Source organism: Apodemus sylvaticus, chromosome 5 (assembly GCF_947179515.1).
Source record: "Apodemus sylvaticus chromosome 5, mApoSyl1.1, whole genome shotgun sequence".
NCBI classification, from domain to species: Eukaryota; Metazoa; Chordata; class Mammalia; order Rodentia; family Muridae; genus Apodemus; species Apodemus sylvaticus.
The window spans coordinates 86,329,519-86,354,904 of record NC_067476.1 but is presented as its reverse complement, the minus strand read 5'-3'; the positions used below and the strand labels follow the sequence as shown (position 1 = coordinate 86,354,904).

Below are 25,386 nucleotides of genomic sequence, written 5' to 3'. Positions count from 1 at the left end.
AGGGTCTCTCCTTTCACCACGTGGGACTCAGGGATCATACTCAGGCCCATCAGGGTTGGCAGCAAGCCCCTTTACTTACTAAACCGTTTCCCTGGCCCCACCTTGTTTTTCCGTAAAGGGTTTTAGCAGACCACTAGCTTCCACCATCACAAACCTTGAGGGTGTCATGAAACCATCTGATACCTATAGCAGTGATGGCATACACCACATCTATAATCATAACACTCAGAGGCAAAGGCAAGAGAATCACTACAAGTTCAAGACCAGCCTGATCCACCAGGCCAGCCAGGGCTACACTGAGAGACCCTGTTTCAAAAAGGAGAGAAAGAAACCTGAATCTGTATAGCAGAGTTTTCCTGCTTTGGTCTGACTCACTCACTTGCTATCCTATAATATATTTGCAAATTCATTAATCTATGACTGTCTTTTTGTTTTGTGATTACAAAACTTCATGTAATCAAGTTCTGAGGTAGAACATGTCTATGTTCCTAGACCCTTGCCATCCTTAGCTCAGAACCAACCAATGAACCAACCAACCAGCCCACCCCCCATCCACCCAAAACACTCTTTGCAGTGGTCTGTGCTTTGCTTCTTAAGTTCATTTGACTTCTGAGAGTTATAGTACAGGATGAGGCTGGGGATGTAACTCAGGGAGCTCTTATCTTACCTAGTATGCACCAGCCACTGGGCTGGAGCCTTATGCGCCATGTACTACAAAAAGAAGCAAACAATACACATGGAAACAAAAGAAAAGCCAGGATGAGGCAGAGGCAGGGGGATCTCTTCAAGTTCAAGGCCCATCCTGGTCTACATAGAGCTCTAGGACAGCTAGGACTACACGGAGAGCCTTGTCTCAAACACAAATCAAACCAAAATGGCATAGAAAGACCACAGGGTGTCTGGACAGAGAACGGAGGAGAAGCTGTGAGCAGTGGCAAGCTTTTGATCTGGATGAACTGGCGCAGGTGGTCAACAGTTTCAACCAAAAGGAAAGGTACATTAGAGCAAAACCTATGGGATGGGCTTGCTGAGGACTCTAAGGATCCATTGCCCGTGGAGACATCTTTGCCATATGAAACTGCTAGTGTTTTCATTATTTTAGATGAAGAAATGGGAGGGGGGCTTGTTATAATTAGGGTTTTAGGAAATCTTTGGCAGAGAGTAATTATTAGGCTACATCTTAAAAAAAAACCAAACATAAGGGGTCAGCAAGATGGTTCATCTGGTAAAGGTGCTTCCTGGCAAGCCTGTGGCCTGAGTTCAATCCCTGTGTCCCATGTATGGAAGTAGTAAACTGATGCAAGCAAGTGTCCTCTGACCTAGATATCGTACATATTATTGTACCAGGTTGTATATCCAAAATAATAAACACTCTACTTCATGGGTAATTGTAGGAATTTTAAAGAATGAATTTCGTTCTATGGGATTTTTCTTTTTGCTGACTGTAATGCCTAACTTCCATAGTTTTTTTTCGAGACAGTTTCTCTGTGTAGCAATGGCTATCCTGGAACTCACTCTGTAGACCAGGCTGGCCTCGAACTCAGAAATCCACCTGCCTCCCAGTGCTGTGATTACAGGCGTGTGCAACCGCTGTCCAGCTCTAATCTCCATGTTGAAATGAGATTCTGTGGCTGGAGAGACAGCTCAGCAGTTCCGAGCATTGCTGCTCTTCCAGAGGACAATTCCCAGCACCTGCATGGCAGCTCACACTGTCAGCTCCAGGGGATCTGAGACCTTTAAATAGACAGACATGAAGGCAAAACCTCCATGCACATAACATAGCATAGCTCATTTAGATGCCATTATGAATATACTATTAATGTGGTACTAATTTTTTGCGTGTATCTGTGGTGTGGAAACAGGATTGAATGCATATACTGTTTGCATGTGTGTGGGTGCACGAGAGTCAGTAGAGAGAAGCTGATATTGGGTGTCTTCTTCAGCCGCTCTCCCTCACAGTTGAGCCTGGGTCTCTCACACTCAGAGCTCTCTGATTCTGGCAACAAGCTCTTTACTATTGGAGCCATCTTCCCTGCCTTGTTTGCTTTTTTTATCTTCTTAATCAAAAGAAATGTTTTTGAAAGAGAAACAGAACTTTAGGCTGGAAAGAGTTAATTACCTGGTGGGCTTTTTCAAATATGGGCTGGGCCTACTACCTTCTTGATGGGTTTTTCTACCCAGCTGCCCCTCCCTGAGGCCCAGATATACAAAGTTGATCTCCAGGAAGAAGGTAGATTATTTGCATTAGGAAGTCAGGACCTCCTGCCAGGAGAAGAAACTTTCCCTCTGTGGTTTGTAGTTAGGGGGTTCATTGGTGTTCTTGGCACACCCTGCTCCCCCCCCCCCATGTCCTGTCTCACATGAAAAAAAAAAAAGGACCAGAAAGAATACCTAGGGCCTGAAGGGGAGAAAATAACAAGCAGAAAACTCCTCAAAGCCCAACTTCCTTGAGGAAGATAGCTGTGCGTGGGTTGGTGACTCAGGCTGTGACAGAGTTCCAAGGTTTTTCTGGAAACTGCAGTGCTTTGAATAGAAGCATTAGCATGGCGAGCTAAGGCTGTTTGAGGCCATTTCTTGAAGCTGACACCTGTGTGCAGTTCAGTAGAGATGGACACAAGGGCAGTGCTGGGAGGATTGACCCCACCTGGACAGAGCACCATCGGAGGGAGAGGCAGACCTAAGAGAAAGACCAAGGACTGTGACTACTTGCAGGCTCAATTTGTGGACAGCTTCTTTCTGCTTACATAGAAAGATCTATTCTTACATTTTATAAATATTTATTGTGTTTCTATTCTAGACTGTGGGGGATCAAACAACTGACAAATGACACACACACAAAAACTGTTTCTTTTGGAAGAAGACAGAAAATGTACTTGAGCATATCTAAAATGGCTGGCCCTTGGGAGAGACAGAAAGATACTGAGTTATGCTGGGCCTGGTGTAGGTCTGTGATTACAGCTACTGTAATCATAGTAGTTACAGTCTGCTGAGAAAGGAAGCTCACAAGTTCAAGGCCTGCCTAACTTACAGAGTGAGTTCAAGGTCAGCCTGGGCAGGTTAGCAAGATCCTGTCACAAAACAAAACAGAAAACCGACTGGGGTATTGCTCAGTGGTAGACTGGTGCTTTGCACTAGGTTCAGTCGCTGGGACAGGGGGTGGGGGATGGGGGTGGGGGGAGTGGGTGAGGTGGGGTGGGTTGAGTTCCAGGACAGCCAGGGCTACACAGAGAGACCTGTCTCTAACCCCCAACCTCCTAAAACAAAACAACAAAACAAAACAAAACAAAACAAAACAAAAAAACAAAAAAAAAAAAAAAAAAAAAGAAAAAGTGAGGGAGTACTTGGAGGGAAGCTTGGACCCCAAGGAAGAAATGACTGGAAGGACAACACTCACCATAGCGCGTCTGGTGCTCCAGTCCTGTGCGGGGACTTAGAGCACTGGTTTAGGCCAATGTGACTTTGGTTTTTTAGAATCACAGAGACTGGCTGCTATTAGAAGAAAAATTTGAATAAGTAGAAAGAAAAACAAATGCATTCCACTGAATCCAAAGATTGTTGCAACTTCTTTGATCACACTTAATAAGCACTTCTCCTCTTCCTCCTCCTTCTCCTTTCTTTTTGGTTTTCTGAGACAGGGTTTCTCTGTGTAGCCCTGGCTGTTCTGGAACTCACTCTGTAGACCAGGCTGCCCTCGAACTCAGAAATCCGCCTGCCTCTGCCTCCCAAGTGCTGGGATTAAAGGTGTGCGCCACCACTGCCCGGCTTAAATAAGCCCTTCTTCACTGACTTCCTTTGCCCTGGAATAAAGTTCTGAGCCCACCCAGCTCAATGGCTTTCTACCTTGTCCATTGACAGTCTTCAGTGAGCTCTCCTTTGTGAGTCTGGGACTCACTAATTGGACTAGGCAGGCTAGCCAAAGGTCCCAGGGGTCCTCCTCTTTCCCATCTCTGGGCTTACTGGAGTTAACTTTTTGTGTGGCTGCAGGGGATTGAATTTAAACCCTTAATTTTAGGACTCCCTGGATCTGGAAAACTTTTTGAGACAGGGCCTCACGAGATTGTGGGCTTTGAATTTACTGTGTAGCCCAGACTGTTTTGAACTAGAGGTCTTCCTGCCGCAGGCTCCTGAGTTGTTGAGATCACAGGCCTAGGTCTCTGTTAGAAGTAGCCTGTGTTTAAAATTACTTGGAACTATGAGAGGATAATTAGTCTTTGCTCACTCCAGTAGGAAGTCAGTCTGTAATCTGAGATGGCTTGGCATTCACTATGAAGCCCATGGTCTTGGACTCTGCAAGATACTCCTGGCTCAGGTTCTGGGGTGCTAGGATACAGGAGTGAGCCACTACACTCTGTTTAGAACCATCCTTCTTTTAAAAATATGAACTTGACAAAAGACCACTTCATGGTTTTGAAAATCATCTGTATGGTCCAGTTCAGGATGGATTTGAGGGGAAGAGATGAAGTGAATTAGGTTAGGATACAATAGGCTTACTGAGGAGGGGATTTATTTAGCAAGCTCTACTGGGAAGTTTTAAGTTAGGTTCTATATTTAGTCACTGGCAAGGCAAGGGTTAAAAGAAAGGTGACAAATCCTTCCTGGAGTTCATAGTAAGGGGTATGGGGTGAATTACTCAGCAAAAAGGAAAGAAACCCCCACCCTCCAGGAACCTCTTCATAAATGTGGCAAAACAAGGAAAGTCTTCCATTCAGAGGTTAGAGATGTGCTTGCAAAAGTTGGGAAAAGTTAATTCTAGTGGAGAGAGTTCTCTGAGAGAATTCTCTATTACTTAGATTTCTTTCTTTTTCTTTCTTTTTTTTAGCAGTAAGTTTTGTTTGGTTTTTAGATTAATGCCTTAAAGGAAATCCAATGTAAATGTTAAAGAATAAAGAATGGCTCCGACTTTGCCTTCTTTTTGTATGTAGAGGCTAACTTGAGCCCCTCTCGGTTTCTTCGTCTTCCAGCGCTGGCATTATAGGCATGTCTCACCGTGCCCATTTCATGCATAGACCTTTTCTAAAAACCAGTCATTGGTTTTCTACTTTAGTCTTTACTGAGTATCCGTCTTGAAGAAAACACCCGACACTGGAAAAAAGATTATCAGTGGCCTCGAGGAATTCCCCTTTCCCTTTGTTTTTGTTTTTTTTTGGGGGGGGGAGGTTCGAGACAGGGTTTCTCTGTGTAGCCCTGGCTGTCCTGGAACTCACTCTGTAGACCGTGCTGGCCTCGAACTCAGAAATCCACCTGCCTATGCCTCCCAGAGTGCTGGGAATACAGGCGTGCACCACCATGCCCGGCTCCCCTTTTCCCTTTTAAAAACATTCTACACAGTCCTCTTCTAGTTTGAAAGGCAATAGGTTAAGGACTACTGTCTATCCAGCAAGTTGACCCTCCCTTTAGTCCCAGCTGCTGCAACAGAAAATATGTATGGAGAAATACACCAGCAAATTCAGTCCTTCTAGTAAAGACATGAAGAAAGCAAAGGACCTTTCCATTATAGAGTGCCTGCGTTGCCGAAACGTTAAACATTAGTTTAGAACTCAGACGAAAGAGGTGGCAAAATAGGTTTACTGAATGATGGGTTGCTTCGGAGATAGTTGCTTTCTGGAGAAATAGGAGGAGGGGACAGGGGTGGAGACTAAGGCTTTGCTCTATAACCTCGCTCACGTCATCGAAACTTGTCTAAACCCTTGTCTTAGCATAAGAGTTTGGACTATGCATCAGTAAGATTCTTTCATCTCAAATTCCATGGTTCTATGGTTACGTGGATGGAAATGGACCATTCTGTCGATTTCCTAGTTTCCAGGAGCGAAGAAACTAGCTTGGGTGTGGAACTAACTCGATGGAGAATTATCAACGTAGAGGTGGGCAGCTTCCCAACGCTGTGGTGGTGCACTTGGAAAACTTCCAAGAGAGTTCTTCTCTCATTCTTTGACATGGTGTGACAAGTCTCCTGCTGTTTTGGAATGGGGGAGCGAGAAGGACCTATTTTAGGCCGAGATTATTCATTTGGTTAAACATTTTCTCTTTCTGTGTTTTTAGACTCCTAAGATGCCAAGAAACAGATTCTAAAGGGGTGGGAAGGGAATTAGGAAAGGCCTGTGGAATCCTGCTTCCGCATCTGAACCCCTTTGGGTATTAGGATCGTCCCTTAAATTGTATTTTTTAGGCCCGGAGACAGGCTCAGAACCGCAGAGGAGGGCTGACGGAAGCGGTTCCTGCTGGAGGGATGGCGTGAGAGCTCAGGGTTGGATCCGCGCGGGCTGCCTGGCGAGCTGCGAGCGTCAAGGGCGCGGCTGCGGGCGGACCCCGGGGAGGGGCTTCTCGGAGGCGCCGCGGCCCTACCCGAGCGGGGCCGCCGGGGCTCGGCGCGCAGAGCGGCCGAGCGGGCGGTGGCGCTGCGGAGGCGGCGGCCGAGGCCGGCGGGCGCGGAGGAGGGGCCCGAGATCGGGGCGGCCCACGGCAGCTGCCTGGGTGACGACTGCCGGCAGCGCGGCGCCCTGAGGAGTCCGAGCCGCAGGCCCCTGGCGTCGCGGCCTCGCAAGCAGCCCTCGTCCTTGTCTCTGCTCAGGGGCTGGGGAAATGGGCCCTCACCACCGCGGGCCCTGCATCCCTTGCTGCCCGTAGGCCCCGGTGGCCCGCCGGCTTGTCACTGCCCCTCTCCCCAGTCGAGCCGTCCCCACCCCTGGTCCCCGGGAAGGAAGATGAGGGAGACGGGCCCGGCGATCGGCAGCCAGAGAAGCAGCAGCAGCAGCGGTCGGGGGAGGGTGTTTCGCCGTTTCCTCTCAGCCGCCAGGACAAGATGGCAGCGGCCGCCGAGAGGGGCTGAGCCCCGGCTGGGTGGCGCCGCCTGCTGAAGCGCTTGGCTCCGGGTCCCCGCACGGCCCCCGCGACCCACCCCGGACATGCTCAGGGCTGCGGCCGCCCGAAGCGGGGAGAGCGCGGGCCTCTAGGAAGGTAAGGAAGCCAGGCAAGGGCGGGTAACTCGGTGTCGTCGCGGGGCCTCCGGGCCGAGGGAACCCTCGGAGCGTCGCCGCTCCGTTTCCGCCCGGTTGTCCAGTGCGGCCGGCCCGGGCGGTTCCCGAAGGCCGGCGCCACGCCAGGCCCGAGGCGGCCGGACGCGGGGACTGCGCGTGCTTTCCGCGCGCGCTTGGCGCAGCCTCCGGGAAGCCGCCCTGGCCGCGCCGGGCAGTCCGGGCCTTCCCCCAAGCCAAGGTTGCGCAACGGCTCTTCCCAGCAACCGAAGTTTTGTTTGGTCCCACGGGGGCCCCCCGTTTCGGCTCGGCGGCTCTAGGCCGTCACTACGGAGGCCTCGTTCCTTTCATTGATGGGAGCGAACACCAACGTGCACGCACGCCGCCGGAGCGCCCAGCTCCGTGGCTGCGCCGCGGAGGCTTGGTGGCCCTGTCACCGGCGTCGCGGGGCGGCGGGTTTGGAGGGTGTCAATTCTGGAGACGTGCGTGCGTGTGATTGTTGGGGAGGAGAAATGTGATCCGCGGCTTCGCGTCCCCAGCGGCGGCGGGAGGAAGGCGTGGCGGCCGCGCGGCAGGGCTGTTGCCGGCTTCTCTCGTTACGGCGGCGGCGGCCCTCTTCTCTTCGCGCTGGGGGAGATCAGCGGAAAGGACTCGGGACCAGAATGTCTGTTTTCCTGTCTGGGGGGAGACGGCTGTTGTAAAATGGTATGTGGATCTTGGGGGAAGCCTGTTGTTTCCTAGCCTTATCTGTGCTTGAGGGATTGCGCTGAAGGGTGTGTACGTAAATTACCTTGGACCTCTTACAGAGTAGTCACAACATGTTCGGTCCTTGAACCGTGTTTTCACAACCTCTGGCTGGCCTGCTAGCGAATTTATTTTTCCACCTGTCAGTTCGCAGCTTATAAGGAGCTTCTATTAGCAGCAGCAGCAGCAGTAGCAGCAGCCGGTTCCCCCCACCCCCCTAAGGTTTCAGATTATGGCCCAGTTTACAGGGAAAACTCATGGTTTTACGGTCAACTTTGTTTTGGTTGTCTCTCTGGTACAGGGCTGGAAAAGTTAGCTGGAAAACCAGTCTTCGTTTCTATGTAGGTGTTTGGAGATCTGCTGTTTTTTTATTTATTTATTTTTTTGTTTTCTATTTTAGTTTTTTCTATAAGCTACAGCCCCTCAAGCGGGCGGGGGGGGGTAACTTCAAATAATTTAACTTAATTTCCAGATTTTAATTGCTTGGTGCTTGAAAAATTTTAAGGAATTTTTTTTCTCTCTGATCAGGTTATGAAAACATTTCTAGGTCTTTTTTGTTATTGTTTACCAAGAAAAATATCTTAGTGTTTATCCACATTTACTATTTCAGAAACTGGGCAAGTCTCACCATATGTTTGATAAGTCTAGATTCTGCTTAGGTTTGCAAGTGCAGTGCTAATTTTATACAATGAGCAATGATAAGGTTTAAACAGGTCATGATTAAGCTTAGTATTTTAAGTAAACAAAATATGACTGACCTTTTAAAATTTGTTCTGTTGTATTAATTACTGTCTTTATGTCACTTAACAGTACTTGGAATTTAACCAAACAACCCAAATTCTTAATTTTTAAATTAACAAAATATTTCGTGGTATATTTATGGCTGCATTCATATAAAGTTCTGGGAGCTCACATTTGTGAAATTAAGTGCTTAACCTGTGTCAGTTTAGCTGGGGGCGGTGGGCGCAAGTCTATGCCTTTGATTCCAGCACTTGGGAGGCAGAGGCAGGCAGATTTCTTGAGTTGGAGGCCAGCCTGGTTTACAGAGTGAGTTCCAGGACAGCCAGGGCTACACAGAGAAACCCTGTCTCGGAAAAAACCAAAAGGAAAAAAAAAAACAACCAAACAACCTGTGTCAGTTTATTTTTCTTAAATTATTTTGATTATTTTAATTTGTTATCGTAGATTTTATATACATATATCTCAGAAATGTCTGCTTTTTCAGCGTTTGGATATTTTATTGTATTTTTAGGGAGAATTTATTTCTTAGGTCCTCCTTTCCACTCTAGGAAGTATATTTGCAAAAAGAAAAAAAATATTATGGAGGATAAATTAGCATCAGTGTTTTAAACAGGTAAGGTGAGCCTGAAGTCTAGAGCAGAACTGACCATTATATGTTTTAAATTTATATTTGGACATTGCTGACTACAGTAGCTAAACATACATATTAGGCAAGCAGATCATAACATGGTGAGACTGTCTTAGCATTTTGTCATAATGCCTTTTCCATTGAAGTAGTCATTATCTTGTTTATAAACCAGCCATTGGCTTCTGGGCATGGGGTTTTTAGAGTCTCATTAAAGTAGATGGTTTCTATGAGATAATTCTTGTAAATGTGCTTGAGAAGAAGCTGAAGATTATACTCTGTTAATTTTTTGGATGATCTGTCATAGGATACCATAAAGTAGGGTTGCAAATTAGAGGTCTGCTGCTGTAGCAGGTACTCCATTTGACACATAGGCAGTTGTTTACTGCCAGTGCTGAATGCATGTTTTCCTGCAAGTCCAAAAGGCAGTAGCTGTCAAATGACCTTCCTGCTAGAAGTTTTATTTTTAAATATTTGCTGCATGAACACTGAAGGCATATGGAAAAGAGGAAGGAGAAAATGTCAGCCTCACAATGTGGAATTGTTAATCAGATGTAATTCATGCACATCCACTTAAATGGAATAATTGTTTGCATCTATGTTGCAGTGACTTATTCCATTAACTTTTGAAGTTATATTTGTTTTTTGAGGTGGAGGACTTAACTTCCTAGTACAGTTCTCATTGCCACAGTTCTTCCAGTATGATAAGGTAGATGAGAATTGTGCTATTGGTGGTTGATTCAGAGGCGTGGAAACATTGTTTCTATTGCAACTTCAACTGAACTTGGATATGAAAAGATGTCAGGACAATGCGTCAAGGATGTTCCAAAAACTGGAATTTCTCTACTTTCCACAAGTTGTTACTGTGTCTTCTATTTATTAGAGCACACAGGCTAATTTTGATCCATGATTATTATTGCTGCCAAAGTAAGCATTCCCTTTGTAAAATTTGTGGGTTGCAGCTGTCCTGATTTCTTAATGTCCAGAGTGCAGGCTTAAGTGTTTCATGTTTAAGTTGGAAGCTACTTCTGAAGAGGGACTTTTATTGGTGTTTGTTTAGAGGTACTGCCTCTCCTCCACTTTAACTAGGATGTAGTATTATTTTGCTGGGAAAAGATCTTTCTCAGAACACTTGTCAGGAGGAAGGAGTGTTTGCATGTGATGTAAATATAAAAATGAAAAGAATTATCCTAAATGTCCTTACTGGCTCTGGATCCATCTGCTTAAAAGTTAATAACCTTCCTTGGTACCTTTAAAAGGTTATAATGAGGAAGAATATGTATTTGGAGCAGAAGTTTTGAATCATGGTAAGGTTTTTATTTTTGTTTTTTAAATTCCTTTTGGTTTTCTAGACAAGGGTTTGTCTGTGTAGTGCTGCTGTCCTGGAACTTGCTCTGTAGATCAGATTAGCTTTGAACTTGAGATCCTCCTGCCTCTGCCTCCTGAGTGCTGGGATTAAAGGTGGGTGCTACTACCTTGGCTTATTTATTTAATTTTTAACAGAGTACTTTGTGGTCAACTTAAGGAAGCAGTTAATTTCTTTTGGTTGTTTTGATGTAGTTAAGAGTAGTTTGGGCAAAAGCAATATTAGAGTGCTTTTTCTATACAGCTGTATTGTATTTTTCTGGATGTTGTTAGTCATTCTGTAAGACCCCGATAAGCTAGACACAGTAAGAATTATAATATACATTATATGTTGTATATAAGTGTTTGCCAAACATGACACAAAACAAAGGCCACACAGTTGCTTGTGTATTGAGACACCAGGGTGGTTGCCAGAGACCTAGGAGCTACTCATGTGGAAGTGAAAAGAACCAGAAACATGCTGCTAGTGCCCATAGTGATATTGTTAGGGTGGAGTTTCTCTTAGCTGATTTACTTAAGGTCTTATGTAACTCATCTTCCTGCCTCTACTGCCCAAGTAATACCACCAGGCCTGGCTGATTTAAAACAGCAAAACCAAGAAAACCAAAACAATAACAACACAACACAAATACAAAACAGTATAAAATTTATTACTTCTGTCTGGCACTACAGGTGTGTAAGCCCTTTAAAAAGTCACAGATTACAGGTTTCTCTGAAATCAGACGGGCAAAGGGCATGAGTCTGACCTATAGGATTCTATTTTGTTTTAAAAGATTCTTAAAAAGTAAAGTCAAAGTACATATCAAATTTTATAGATCTTGTGTTTTCAGACTGAATTAAATCCCAGGTTTCTGATACCTGTCACACAATCCACTTCCCAAAGCAGACAGACATGTATTTATTTTTATCTGACTGTTCTGGAAGTGAGGCCAAGATCTCACACATTGAGCATGTTCTTTATAACTGGGTTATACCCCTAGCCTAATATAGATGTGTTTTGTTCGTATTTATGTAGATTCTGTTGTTTTGTTTTATGTGTACCACTTGTGTACCTGGTGTCCTAGAGGCCAGGAGAGGGCACTACACCCTCTGGGACTGGAGTTACAGATGGCTGGAAGCCACATGTAGTTGCTAGGAATTGTACCTGGGTCCTCTGGAGGAGTAGCCACTGCTTTAGTTGCTAAGCTGTCTCTCCAGCCTACCTTCTGTTTTTGTGTTTGACTGGGCCTTACTGTATAGCTCTGGTGGGCCTTGACTCAGTTCCAGGAATACCAGTGCTAGCATACTCGACCTCTTTCCAGAATCAGTCTAATCAGTCTCTTCCCCTACCACCTATCTCCCAGGACTTTGAGACAGACTCCTGTAGTCCAGGCTGACCTCAAACTTCTGCTCCCTCTATTTCCATCTCAGACCCAATCTAAGCATTTCAGTCTTCTCAACGAGGTCTCACTATGCAGTACTGGCTACCCCGGAGCTCACTACAAAGACCAGGCTAGCCTCAAATTCAAAGAGATCCACCTGCCTCTGCCTTGCCTCCACTGGACTAAGCGTATTCATTTTTTAAATGGGTAGATTTCCATATTCATTTTTACTTGGCATTTTCTTTACTCCTATACTTAAAAAATGGTTTGTGTGTGTGTGTGTGTGTGTGTGTGTGTGTGTGTGTGTGTGTGTGTGTGCTTTCTTGCATATACATGTATGGCCGTGTGTTTGCCATAAAACATGCAGCAGTCGGGACAATTTTAAGTGGTTTTTCTCCTTCAGCCACAAGATCCAGTGATCATGTTATCATGCTCCCTTCCCCCATCCTTTAATAAACCAAAAAGATTATGCTCTTTTTAAAAAAGGAAATTTAGTATAGGGAAGAATAAGAATGTATATTACTCATTTGAGCTGTAACTTTTTTTATTTGGAAAAAGATTACGTTGTTAAAGATGAATTCTGTTTTTTTTTTTAAATTAAAAAATTTATTTACTTTTGGCCATATGTAATGGTGCACACATTTAATGCCAAATGTAGCCTGACCTACAGGATTCTATTTTGCTTTAAAAGTGGTTATCTGTGAGTTTAAGATCAACCTGGTCTACACAGTGAGTTTAAGAACAGCCAGAGAGCTACATAGTGAGACCTTGTCTCAAAAATGTAATTATTATTTTGTTTTATATATATGAATCTTGTGCCTGTGTGTATGTAAGTGCACCACACGTACTTGGTGCTTGTGGAGGCTAAAAGATGGTGTTGGATCTTCCTGTTTGTGAGCTGCCATGTGGGCCTGGAAACTTAGGTCTTCTGCAAGAATGACAGATACTTTTAACCACTGAGCCAGCCCTCCAGCCCTGAAGACTTGATTCTCTAGAGTAACTCTTGGTCACATTGAAAAAAAGGATTGGGCTGGAGAGATGGCTCACCGACTGCTCTTCCCAAGGTCCTGAGTTCAAATCCCAGCACCCACATGATGGCTCATGACCATCTGTAATGAGATCTGACGCCCTCTTCTGGTGTGTCTGAAGACAGCTACAGTGTACCTATTATGAATTAATAAATAAATAAACCTAAAAAAAAAGGATTGCTGTGTTTAGTAATGAGTATTTCCTCTCCACTCAGTAACTTTATGTGGAGAACATTTTCTAGTTGAAAAATTTGTTTCTATATGATGAACATTACATCAATGAGATTAAGCCTGACGATGTAGCTCAGTTTAAGTGCTGTCTAGAGTTCAGGAAGTTCAGAGCTTGATCCAGTGTAGGCTAGAGGATCAGAAGTTCCACATCATCCTCAGGTACATGTTGACTTAAAAACCAGCCTGGGGTATGACAAAAGTGACATTTATAGAATATATGTCATTCAACCTTTTCATTAATAATTAATTGTTTTTCAAGACAGAGTTTCTCTGTGTAGCTCTGACTGCCCTGTTACTCAATTCTGTAGACCAGGCTGGTCTTGAACTCCAACTGCCTCGACATCCTGAGTGCAGAGATTAAAGGCATGCACCACCACCACCCAGCTACTCTTGTTATTTTTATGTAGTTTATTTTTATAAGTTATAATTGATTACATTTGGATTACCAATAAAATTATCTCAAGGTTTGATAGAAAAATGTAAAACTTAACTACATTAAAAATACTTACAACTTTTCTCTCTTTCTTCCTCTTTTTTTGGACAGGATATATCTGTAATTCAGACTAACCTAAAATTCACTGTATAAACAGGCTGGCTTTGAATGTAGGGTAATTCTCTTGCCTTAGTTCATAAGTGTTGATATTACAGGTATGAGTTACTACATCTGGATAATTTCAAATTCTTTAATACTTTCATACATAGTTGAGTTTGTTTTACATTTTTACAAAAATAAGTTTTAAAATAAACAATAGTAAACTTTGAAACATTTCAGTAAATTACTTAATTACAAAATATTTTCCATTTTAGAAAACAACTCCATGAAGGCCATAGAATATTTTTCTATGCCTCTCTATGTACTGATTAATAAGACAGAGTCTTAAGGTTTGGTAAACTATATGGCTTTAGATACATAGCTACAGTTTAAATAGTTAATAAGTTAGAGTGATAACATTGAAGGCTGGATGTGGCTTTTAAGAGACATTATTTCTAAAGTATAATTTAAAATAAGTCTGAGAGCTTTAAATGTGTAATTAATTGAGATTAAGTGGGACATAATGACAAAATTGCAATGAAAACAACAGGCTGTGCTACTGTGGAGCCAGAAGCCAGGCTGCTGTCTTCATCTCCACTCTCTCCTTTTCCATCAGAGGCTGGCCTGACCTTCAGGTTACTTTTGTTTCCTTTTTTTCTTCCCTCCCCTCCCCACCTCTCCTCTCTCCTACCATTCTCTCCCCTCCTCTCTTTTTTTTTTCTTTTCCTTTGGAACAGGGTTTCTCTTTGTAGCCCTGGCTGTTCTGGAACTCTTTATGTAGATCAACCTGGTCTAGAACCAACAAAGATCCAGTTGCTTGTGCCTTCTGAATGCTGGGATTAAAGGTTTGTGACCCTATGCTTGGCTTCATTAATATATATATACACACACATACATATATATATACATAGAGTTTCTCTGTGTAGTCCTGCCTGTCTGGAACTCACTCTGTAGACCAGGCTGCCTTCCAATTCATAGATTCTCCTGCCTCTGTCTCCAGAGTGTTGGGATTAAAGTTGTGCTCCATCATGCCCAGCTTTGTTAATAGTCTTTTTTTGAGAAATTGACACTTTTATTGAGACAGTGCCTCATCATTTGATTCTGCTGATCTGGAGGAACTTACTATTGAAGGTTGGTTTAGAAGTCTTGTCGTCATCCACCCATCCTTCACCCCCATCCCCGATGGCATTAGAGGTGTGTGGCAGGTCTGGCCATACCATGTTCTTTGATAATGTTTGTCACTGAACTTCCTTTAAGTTCTCCCAGAACCATCCCCACTTTTCTGCTCCTGCCAACTTCATACCTTTAAAAAATAACCATCAAGTCTAATTTGTGCTGCCCATATATTTTTGTGCCAATTCTAGTCAGTTTTGGTAGAGCTAGTATCAATATTTTTGTACTAAATTAGTTGTAAATATAAAATTAGATAATTGTTCTAAGTCCCAAAATAATTGGGTTTCTAGTCTCTTTGGTATGCTTTAATTGATTTTTTTTTTTTTTTTTTTTGGTAACTGACTCATAGACTTAGGCTATAAGAAATGAAATGTTATAGCTGTCAAAGTATTTTACATATTTGATTTTCTACAAAGATACTCTATTCCCCATCTAGTATCATCATTTCTTCTACTTTAAAATAATTATAGCTAGGAATAATGCCCTGAATCTTTAAAACCAGTACTTGGGAGGCAGAGGGAGGTGGATCTTTGTGAGTTCAAGACCAGCCTGGTCTATATCATTCCAGGCCAGCTAGGACTTCATGGTGAGACCCTGTCTTCAAAAATCAAAACCAACCAACCAACCTGCAAACAAAACTATTTCCTTATTTTGTGTGGTGGTTGGAGGAGAGTGTGCATTATATACTAGGGCCCATGTATGACGGCAGATGACAGCTGTGCATTATATACCAGGGCCCATGTGTGAGGGCAGAGGACAGCTTTGTCCTCTCTTTACCGTTTTGTGAGTTCTGGGGATTGAACTCAGGTTGTTAAAACCTTAAATCTGAAGAAACTTTGGTTTTGGTGGTTGTATTAGTAAAATTTGTACAGTTGGCTTTTCAAAATATCATGCCCCTTTCTGTGTATCTATACTAAGAAAAGAATATCAGGTTCATTAACAGTTTTATCAAATGGGAAAAGCAGTCCATTAAGTTATGCATGTATAAAGTAGATTGTTACCCTATTTAAAACAGTAGCACTAAGGCTCAGGGAGCCGAGAAAAGGGTAGAAAGAATCTCAGAGTCTGTAATGGGCACAATTGCCTCCTCCTGTTCTCTCCTTCTTCCCTGTGTGGCTCTGGCTGTAGACCAGGCTGGCCTCAAATTCAGAGATCTGCCTGTCTTTGCCTCCTGAGAGCTGGGATTAAAGGTGTGTGCCACCACCATCTGTCCTGTACTCTTTTTAAAGTGAAAAATGTTTTTAAAAAGATTTATTTATTTATCTATTAATTAATTATAAGTACACTGTAGCTGTCTTCAGAAACACCGGAAGAGACCATCAAATCTCATTACAGATGATTGTAAGCCACCATGTGGTTGCTGGGATTTGAACTCAGGACGTCTGAAAGAGCAGTCAGTGCTATTAACCACTGAGCCATCTCTCCAGCCCTAAAGTGAAATTTTTTTTGTTTTTGTTTTTTTCAGACAGGGTTTCTCTGTGTATCCCTGGCTGTCCTGGAACTCACTTTGTAGACCAGGCTGGCCTTGAACTCAGAAATCCACCTGCGTCTGATTCCCAAGTGCTGGGATTAAAGGCGTGCGCCACCACCAGCCGACTTAAAGTGAAATTTTTAGCTAAGAAGTTTTGTTCCTGTATATGTGTGTTTGCCTACCACAGTATGTGGGGGGCAGAAAAGGGCATCAGATTCACTGAAGATGGAGTTCCAAGCAGTTCAGAGCTGTCTGAAGCAGGTGCTAGGAACTGTGCTTTTTAACTGCTGAGCCATGCTTCTCTCCAGTCCCATAGCTGGTGAACTCTTGAACTCACAGCCGCTGAGATTACTTTCACACGCCTTCTACAGGATTGGGCCTGTCAGCATCCTTTCATGGGAAAGAAAGGGACTCATGGGGCTTTACTGCTCCCCGGAGATTTATGTGCAGTTAATGGTTGATGGAGAAACGTTAGTTGTGTGGCCACTGGTAAGATGCCTGTGCTCGGTGCGAGCTCTCTCTTGTGCTTATAAACAAGCCTAAGGAAAGCAGTGGGTCACGTGCAAAAGGTAGGCAGAGAACTGGAGCAGCTGGGCAAGGAGGTGCTTAGTGGGGGTGAGATGAATAAGTGAGGGTAAAATTGTATGACAATGATTACAACGTGATATGTACATGTATGAGAATGCCATGATGAGGACCATGTATATAATCTAATAAACTGAATGAAAGGTAAGAAGACTGTGGAAGACTAAATCGGTTTGCCAGGTTTTACATGAATTTTGATTGAATAAATTCACATTAAAACAACTACGAAAATAGTTTTTTTTGATTGTTTTATAATTTTATAGTAATTAAAGATGTTTTTAGTATTAAAGATGTTTTGCTACACTGAAATTTAACCTCTTTCAAATATAAATGTTAGGTAGCTTTAATGGTTTTATAGTAAAATATTGATCGAGCGCACGCGTGCTCAATCAAGCAGAGGTTGATGTAAGGTGTGCTCTTCTGTCCTCCCTTAATTTTTGAGATAGGGTTTCTTTTCTTACTGAACATGGAACTCACGGATTGACTAGATTTTTTGGCTAACCATACCCTTCATCTTCCTAGCTGCCTCCCAGTGTTGAGGACACAAGCACACACATTCCCCTAAGCCTGGCCTTGTATGTGGCTGTGGGGATCTAAACTGAAGCTTGGCCACTTAACCCACTGTCTTGAGTCATCCTCACAGCTCTCTGGTTTGTTTCTTTAATGAGTTGAACTCACAGCTTTGGCTTCCATCCATCCATCCATCCATCCATCCATCCATCCATCCATCCATCTAGAGACAGAGTCTCTGAAGCCCCTAATTGAACTCACAGAGATCCACATGCCTCTGTCACCAGGCATGGAGCCCTGACTATTCCGGAACTCACTATGTAGACCAAGGTGTTCTAATGTGTAGGCTCAGGTTTCAAATATGCTTGAGCTGGGGTGGTGGTGGCCCTCCTGGAGGCAAAGGCAGGTGCTTCTCCTTAAGTTTAAAACCAGTCCTAGTAAACTTGGCATTAATATACCTACTATAGAAGTCTGATTCTAGGTCATAATACTGGCTTAGTAGTGATTTTAATATAGTTTTAAAGATTTGTCTGTGAATAAATAACTTTTTGAATTGAGTTTTTAAATTCTTACTTTGTTTTTAAAAAAAAGTTCTAAAGGCAGGATTGCACCCTAGCCCTGGTTGGCTTGTCATTTAAACTGTAGCTCAGGTTGTCTTCAATCGTTTGACCAGTTCTTTTGTATCAGTCTTTCTGTTGTGTTGTTGGTATTATTTTGAAATCTTTTCACCCTTTGAGTTACATTTTAGTTAGTTTTAATTTTAATATATATATATGAACTATAGTAGATGCATTTTAGTATAAGAGTGTATAGCAGTTTGGTAGATATTAATGAAAGTAATGAAGCTTTGGACTGAAGCTCGGTGAACTGATTTTTTTTCCCGTTGGGACTTGGTCCCTCTACTTAGCTTTTTCTGTTCTGGATCTCACTATGTAGACCAGGCTGGCCTCAAATTCACAGAGAAACACCTACAGCCATCTCTTCAGTGCTGGGTTTGAAGGTGTGTGCCACTCTGCCCAGCTTTATGAACTAAATTTTTATTTATTTATTTATTTATTTATTTATTTATTTATTTATTTATTTATTTGAGACAGGGTTTCTCTGTATCCCTGGCTGTCCTGAAACTCACTTTGTAGACCAGGCCGGTCTCGAACTCAGAAATCTGCCTGCCTCTGCCTCCCAAGTGCTGGGATTAAAAGCATGTACTACCACTGCCCACTTTAAATTGTGATTTTTTAATTTTAAGCTTACTTCAAGAAAGTACTAGTTAAACCTTTTCTTCAGCCAATCAGTATTTCTACTTCTGATGTTTATCTTACATATCTTAAGAGAAATGTCGGAAATTACTGTCCTAGTAGGGGTGATCCCCTTTTTAGACTGATTTGGACTGGTAGAGTGATTTCTAGCACCTTTGGAATGTCCAGCAGGTCATTTTCTGTTCCAAAAGTTGGAGTGTTTTGCTAAGTCAGATCAGGCTTGTTATTTAACACTGAGATTGTGTATAGTCAACACATTCTCTAGATGCCTTCTTCACAATACTGCTGGAAAATACCCAAGACTTCAGTATTTCCAAATACAATGTTTTATAGGCACTTCAGATAATAGGCTTTGCTTATGAAGCCTTATATGTGCACTCAATTCTGTGTAAGTATTTGTGTGAAGTGGCTCAGTGTAACTTACTGGATAAAGTAGTAGTCAAGTACACATGGGATGGTGCAGGTATTTAAGTTGGGACAATTAATGATGAAGGTGAAATGGCCTGTTCACACCAGCGGCTCATTCATTGTCTAGTGTGTCTTGCCTTCTGTTTGAGAGAAGACACAGGGTAAAGGAACAGTGGTAAACTGGCCCAGCACTGCATTTGTTAGAACGTTCCAGGCTGTGCAGTTCCACTCTCCAACAAGTTCTACTTCCAGTGTCTTGTACAGGCTTTTTAAGAAAGAAATGTCAGGTCTCATGTTACAGTCATGCCATCCTGGCTGCTTGGGAGGCAGAGGCAGGAGGATCACAAATTTAAGGCCTTGCTTTTGCTACAGGAGAGCAGATTCAAGGCCTTCTTGGATGACACCCTGTTTCAAAGTGAAAAATAACATCCTAGGAGTGTAGCTTATTGGTTTGCTAGCAAGTTCGAGACTTCAAATGCATTCACCAGAGGTTTGAAAAGAGGGGAAAGAAGAAAAGGCTTTTTATCTTGTAAAACATTTGTTGGCTCACATAATGCAATCCTGCTTGTAGTCTGCTGATTAGTCAGTAACACGCTAGTCAAAAGCTCTAAGATAGTAAATGCGCTTTACTTTTAAATAAAGAATTATACCTACTACTTATGAATACATTTAATTTTATTATTTTTTTAAATCCAAAATAGGCCATCGAGACTGGCATGGTAGTGTTTAATGCAGCACTTAGTAGGCTATCAGGTAGATTAGGAATTTGAGTCCAGCTTGGGCTGCACATTGGAGACTGATTCAGAAAGCAGAATCAACAAAGGCTGGCTAGTGATCCCAGGGGTTTGACCTGCCCCTGGGGGTTTTATGTACTTTACAGTTCAGTCACAGTGAACCACCTGGACAGAAGTAATGCTTAGTTACAAGAATATTACAGAATTCCTGCCTCTATCATTTTGGATCCTAGGATACTAACATTCATTCTTCCCCTTTAAAAGGGATTTAAATGCATGTTTTAAATGCATTTGTGTGTCTGAGTGTATGTATGTGCACAGCATGGGAGCAGTTCCCATGGAGTCCTGAAGAGGTCATCAGATCTTCCAGAATTTGAGTACAGAGGTTGTGAGCTTGCTTCCATGTGGGTTCTGGGAACTGAACTGGGCAAGAGCAGTCTCTAGCAAGAGCAGTCTCTCCAGCTCCGGAGCCATGCCATTTTGTATTAGGGACTCAGACATCTAATAGAAAGTTCTCCTTAGTGTTCTGCACCCAGCTCTTTTGGAGCTGGAGGATGTTAGCTTTGTCTCTAAGTATACATTATAGTAAATGATGCATGATGTGTAACATCGTCATTGATTTTAGTTCATTCTATTCTTTAGTATTATATGGACATTCTCCATTTTTAACACTTGAAATTGGCATGCATTTTAAAACCAGTTATATGTTAATTTTTAGGGATTTGTGTGTGTATGTGGTACCCCAAAATGTGGTAATTTTCTCTCTAGTGTTGGGTACCATATGTAGGGCCTTGCACTTCCTAGGCAAACACCCTGAGCACTGGGCTAAAACCCTCAACTCTGAGAGCTGTATTTATGTTGTATACTTAGTATTTTATAAGTAAACTGTGATACCCAGTCACATGCCAGATTATTTCAGAATTCATGGCTGTGTACAGTAGTGAAGAGAACACTATTTTACCTGTTTCTGTAAACTTGCTGGTGAGTATCTGTCGAGGTGGGGGATGGGCCTGGGGAACTGCTGCTTTGTGGCCTGTGCTTGTCTTTGGTTTTGCTGTCTAAAGCGACTGCAACTTTTGATTTTTAGATATATTTGTTCTCTTTAGATACAGTTCTGGTTTTTGTCAGTCTTGATGGGTACACAATGGCATCTGACTGTAGGTTTTATTGTCAGTGAGGTTGGAATTTTTTTTTTTTTTTTTTTTTTTTTGCTTTTTTTGTTTGTTTTTTCGAGACAGGGTTTCTCTGTATAGTCCTGGCTGTCCTGGAACTCACTCTGTAGACCAGGCTGGCCTCGAAATCAGAAATTCGCCTGCCTCTGCCTCCCAAGCGCTGGGATCAAAGGCGTGTGCCACCACTGCCCGGCCGGAATTTTTTTTTTAATGTCTTTTGGCTTGCATTTTCTTTCTGTGACTTACCTATTGTGTATCATTGCCCATTTTTCTCTTGAGTTTTGCCAACCACAGTATTTCATATAGCCTAGGCTAGTCTGGATTAGATAGGTACTAGATATGTAGCTAAGGATGACCTTAACTCTGTATCCTGCTTTTACCTGGAATGTTCCAGGGCTTATAAGCATGGACCACTCAGATGAGTAAAGTCAAACTTGTCAGCTACAGTATATTCTTTTTCTCTTCATAGTATGTATTTTTTGTATCTTTGGTTTCTCATTTAAAGGTTGATGATTAATTTGTTAAAAATGTAGCATGCACTTTAAACTGAAAGGGATAAAAATATAAGTCTGTGGGGGCACTCACACATACCCAAAGCATTCAGACATTTAGAAACTCAGATTTCTTTTGACTTTATGGTCTTTGGAGTAGATAGGTGGAAATACGAAAAATTTGTATTAGTCCCCTTGAAGGAAAGGGTGTGCTTTATTTGGAGAATAATTTAAGTGAAATGTTATGAAAGACAAATACAGCATTATAAAAGTCTCATGTTAAACCACAGGTGTTCATTCTTGGAGTACAGTTTGGAGAATCATTAACCAGAGGCAGCTCTACTGCCTTCCCTCCCCCCATGAGGAACCTCCTCTTAGAGTCTTAAAGGCCACCCTCAGCCACATGCTAAGATTCTGTCTCAGAACGGGGACAGCATTCCCTGCCGGCCCCCCCACCCTCCCAGCCCTCCAAACCAAAAATCAAAGTACATGCTCTTCTAACTTCTTAACTTCCTTGTTTTTTTTTAAATTTTGTTTGTTTGTTTGTTTATTTTCTTTTTCTTTTCCATGGTGTGTGGTGAGGTTGATAACTACTTTGAACTGAAATAGTTACCCAGTTTTGTTTTTGTCTGTAGGAAACACAGCAGCTATAGCACAGTGGAGCAAGTAGCATTTTATTTTAAATTTCAAAGTGTCTCATATCAAAGTTGCCATGTATTGGAAGATGACCTCGCACTCCTGATTCTTCTGTTTCCACTTCCCTAAATGTAGAGAGTATGGCCATGTGCTGCCATACCGGGTTTGGTTTTGGTTTTGTGTACAAAATTTTAAATTTAGAAATGAAGGCCAAATTAACAATCTTCAATTTCTTCTACAAAAAAATCTATTGATATCAGAAACAACAGCAATTTCTCTAGGCTTTAGAGTCACAATGAAGGTTTAGGAACTTAAAACTCTGTTAAACATTTTGAAATGCCACAACTTTTTTTGGATCCCCCCCCCCCCCACACACACACACACCTCAGACAGGGTTTCTCTGCCTCCCAGAGTGCTGGGATTACAGGCGTGTGCCACCACCGCCTGGCTAGAACTTTTGTTTTTAAGATGGGTCTTGCTATCCAGGATTTTATCTTGTAGACCTTGCTTACCTCAAATAATGGATCTGCTTGCTTCTTCTTCCTAGGAGCTGGCATTAAAGGTATTTGCAGTGTGTCCAGCATCTAGTATTTTTTGTAGAATTGTGTGTGTATGGTGGAGGCATGCTTGTGGGGGTCAGAGGAGATCTGGCGCTCTGCTTCTGTGTGAGTCATCAAGTGTGGTGGTTATTGCCTTCCCCACTGAGCCATCTTGCTGGCTCTCAAATGATAAAACTGTTAAACAGAATTTAACTGAGATAGCTAGACCAAACCTTCTTGCTGCATATAAGTTAGATGGTGTAGAATCAGACTAATAAAACATTGATAACCTCTCTGGTTGTAGAGAAGACATTGATAGTCTCATTCACTAGGCCCTTCCTGCCAGAGTAATCAGTAAAAGCCGAGAGTCTCTCTGTGTCAAGGGCAGTGGAGCCATGAGGAAGAAAGGGAAAAGCAGGTTTAACAGATGCAGGACTTGTTGAAAGCTTGTTCTCTGCTCCACAGACAGCACCTAGCTGTGACTTCATATGGTAGAGGGGCAGTCAAGCTCCTCGAGTCCCCATTTATGAAGGGAGCACTCGCAGCCTAGTCAACCCAAAGCCCCCTGTGCATTTTGAGACAGGGTCTCACTCTGTAGCCCAGGCTGACCTTGAGCTTGTGCCAGTCTCTGCCTTAGCCTCCTAGCTTCTAGGAGTACACTTGGGTGGGGAGGGAAGGTTTCAGTGTACTTTTTTGACAGGATTTCTCTGTGTAGCCCTGGTTGTCCAGGAACTTGCTCTGTAGAGCAGGCTGTCCTCTAACTCAAAGGGCCACCTGCACCCCAATATTGGGATTAAAGGTATGCGCCACTACTTCTGGTTCAATGTACAAATTTTAAGAGTCTGTAAACATAAATATTCAGAACAAAGCACCTGAGATGAGAGCTGGGTGTGGCTGTGCACACTTGGAATTCTTTACTTGGTTCTAAAGCAGGAGGATTGCTGTAAATTTTAAGCTAACCACAGCTACAAAGATTGTGAAGTGAATAAGCCTGAGAAATAAAGGCTTAATGGCTGCTCCATTAGGAGCCTTTATGATGCTTGCTCCTATGTAGCAGTTGTAGTAGCTGCCACTGTCAAAGAGGTGGTATTTCAAAACCCCATTCCTGAGTCTGCTGATAAGAACTAAAGGCAAAGACATTACGAATATAGCTGCAGAGTGCAGCCTAGTTTATATTACAAGGAAAAAATAAGGCATAATGTTGTACAAAAACAATGTGGATTCCATGGTGTTCAGTAACTGTTGTGTATACAGCAACTGGTATTAATACGTGATTTTTATAATTGTCATTTTGGATCTATGGGTATGGATTATATAGGTGTTTTAAAAATTAGTATCATTTGGAAGCTTTATCTCAGGGATCGTGTGTTTACTTTTTTTTTTTTTTTAAAACGTAGCTTTGAGACCAGTTCGTCCCTTTGAGCTTTGGTTTTCTTGTTTTAATTTTTGTTTATTTTTGTGGGTGCATGCATGATTGTGTGTGTGTGTGTCTGTAGACAATTTTGTGGAGTTGGTTCTCTCCATCTAGCTCCTGTAGGTTCTGGGTATTGAATTCAGGGTGCTAGCCTTGTGCAGCAAATGCCTTTATTCATTGGCCCTGAGTGATCATAAGAGCAATTGGAAAGATATCAGTATCATTAAGCCAAATATTATAAAGCATTCAGTAAGCAGTTGCATAGTTATTCCCCCTTCGGTTATAGCTCTTTCTAATATTTTTCCCCATTTGTTATTTTTAATATTATAGATATTGCATACTGTGGTAATTGTTTCTGAGATAAAAACAGTTGATAGTTTTGATATGTTAAAATATGAAACAACAGTGCAGAGTTTAAAATTGGGTTGAATAAAGGTAATTTGTGTGTCCATGTGATATATGTGTGCAGTATATTTGCATGTATATATATATATGCATGAGTGTGTGCTCATGTGAGTATGTGCACAGAGGAGGATGTGAGTGTCCTCCTTATTCCCTCACCCCACTGCCCGGCCAGCCTGTGTCTGAAGGCCCAGCCTTCTACATGAGCTCAGGTTCCCATGCTTGCATCCAAGTGCTTTATTCAATGAGTCATCTCTTTGGCCTACTAAAGATATTTTGAAGTTAAAATTTATTGAACATCAATTTTATGTCCTAGACACTGATTCAGATCTCATGTGAAGGATATGCGCATACTGACAGTTACAGGTCAGTGATTGATTCTAAGGAGAGGAGTGGGGAGTTACTCTGAATGTCAATGCCTTGCTCTTCTTGGAGGTGCGTGGTATGTGTTTCATGAGAACATGAGCAAGAAAGCACTGCATTATTTGGTCAAGGGTAGATGCAGAGAAGGATATAACTAAAGAGAACTTGTGGGACTTTTTGTGCAAGGAAAGAACATGGACTAGTAATCAATGCTTTTCTCAAGTGATGATTTTGACTTTTGTTGTATGCTGTTATATGATAGACTAGTTGGAGGTAGATTAAATAATTGTAATTAATGTGTTTTGCTCTGTGGTACTAAGGATTTATTTGTGTGTGTCAAGTTTGTATATATGGATTAGCAGTTGCTGGATTGTATATTACATGAATTCTAAGTTCATAAAAATAACGTCATAGGGAGAAAAGTCAACCGTGCCAGTAACACATTAAATCCCCCTTTGTATGTGTTACACTAGAGTCAGATAGTATTTATAAAACCACTGCATGCTTGATGGCTGTGTAGATGGAGTAAGAATAAAATCCATAAAGCATCATTTAATGTTTGGGAACTTTGGTAGGATGAAGGGAACTGGATAGAAAGCCATTAAGTTGTCTTTATAGTGTAATGAATGCCCTT

General features: G+C 42.4%; 1 protein-coding gene across 5 annotated transcripts in view; it reads left to right on the top strand.

Annotated features, from left to right (window-relative positions):
- The first annotated feature begins 6,418 nt into the window (after positions 1-6,418).
- The window catches only part of Hipk3 (homeodomain interacting protein kinase 3), a 66,804-nt gene continuing 47,836 nt past the window's right edge, over positions 6,419-25,386 (top strand). For 4 of the 5 annotated variants that reach the window (XM_052183120.1, XM_052183118.1, XM_052183119.1 and 1 more), the window contains exon 1: positions 6,419-6,954. The gene's annotated coding sequence lies outside the window, so the exon portion shown is untranslated. Of the gene's footprint in view, positions 6,955-7,246; positions 7,677-25,386 lie in introns of those variants that run through there. The other variant, XM_052183117.1, reaches the window with a different exon arrangement.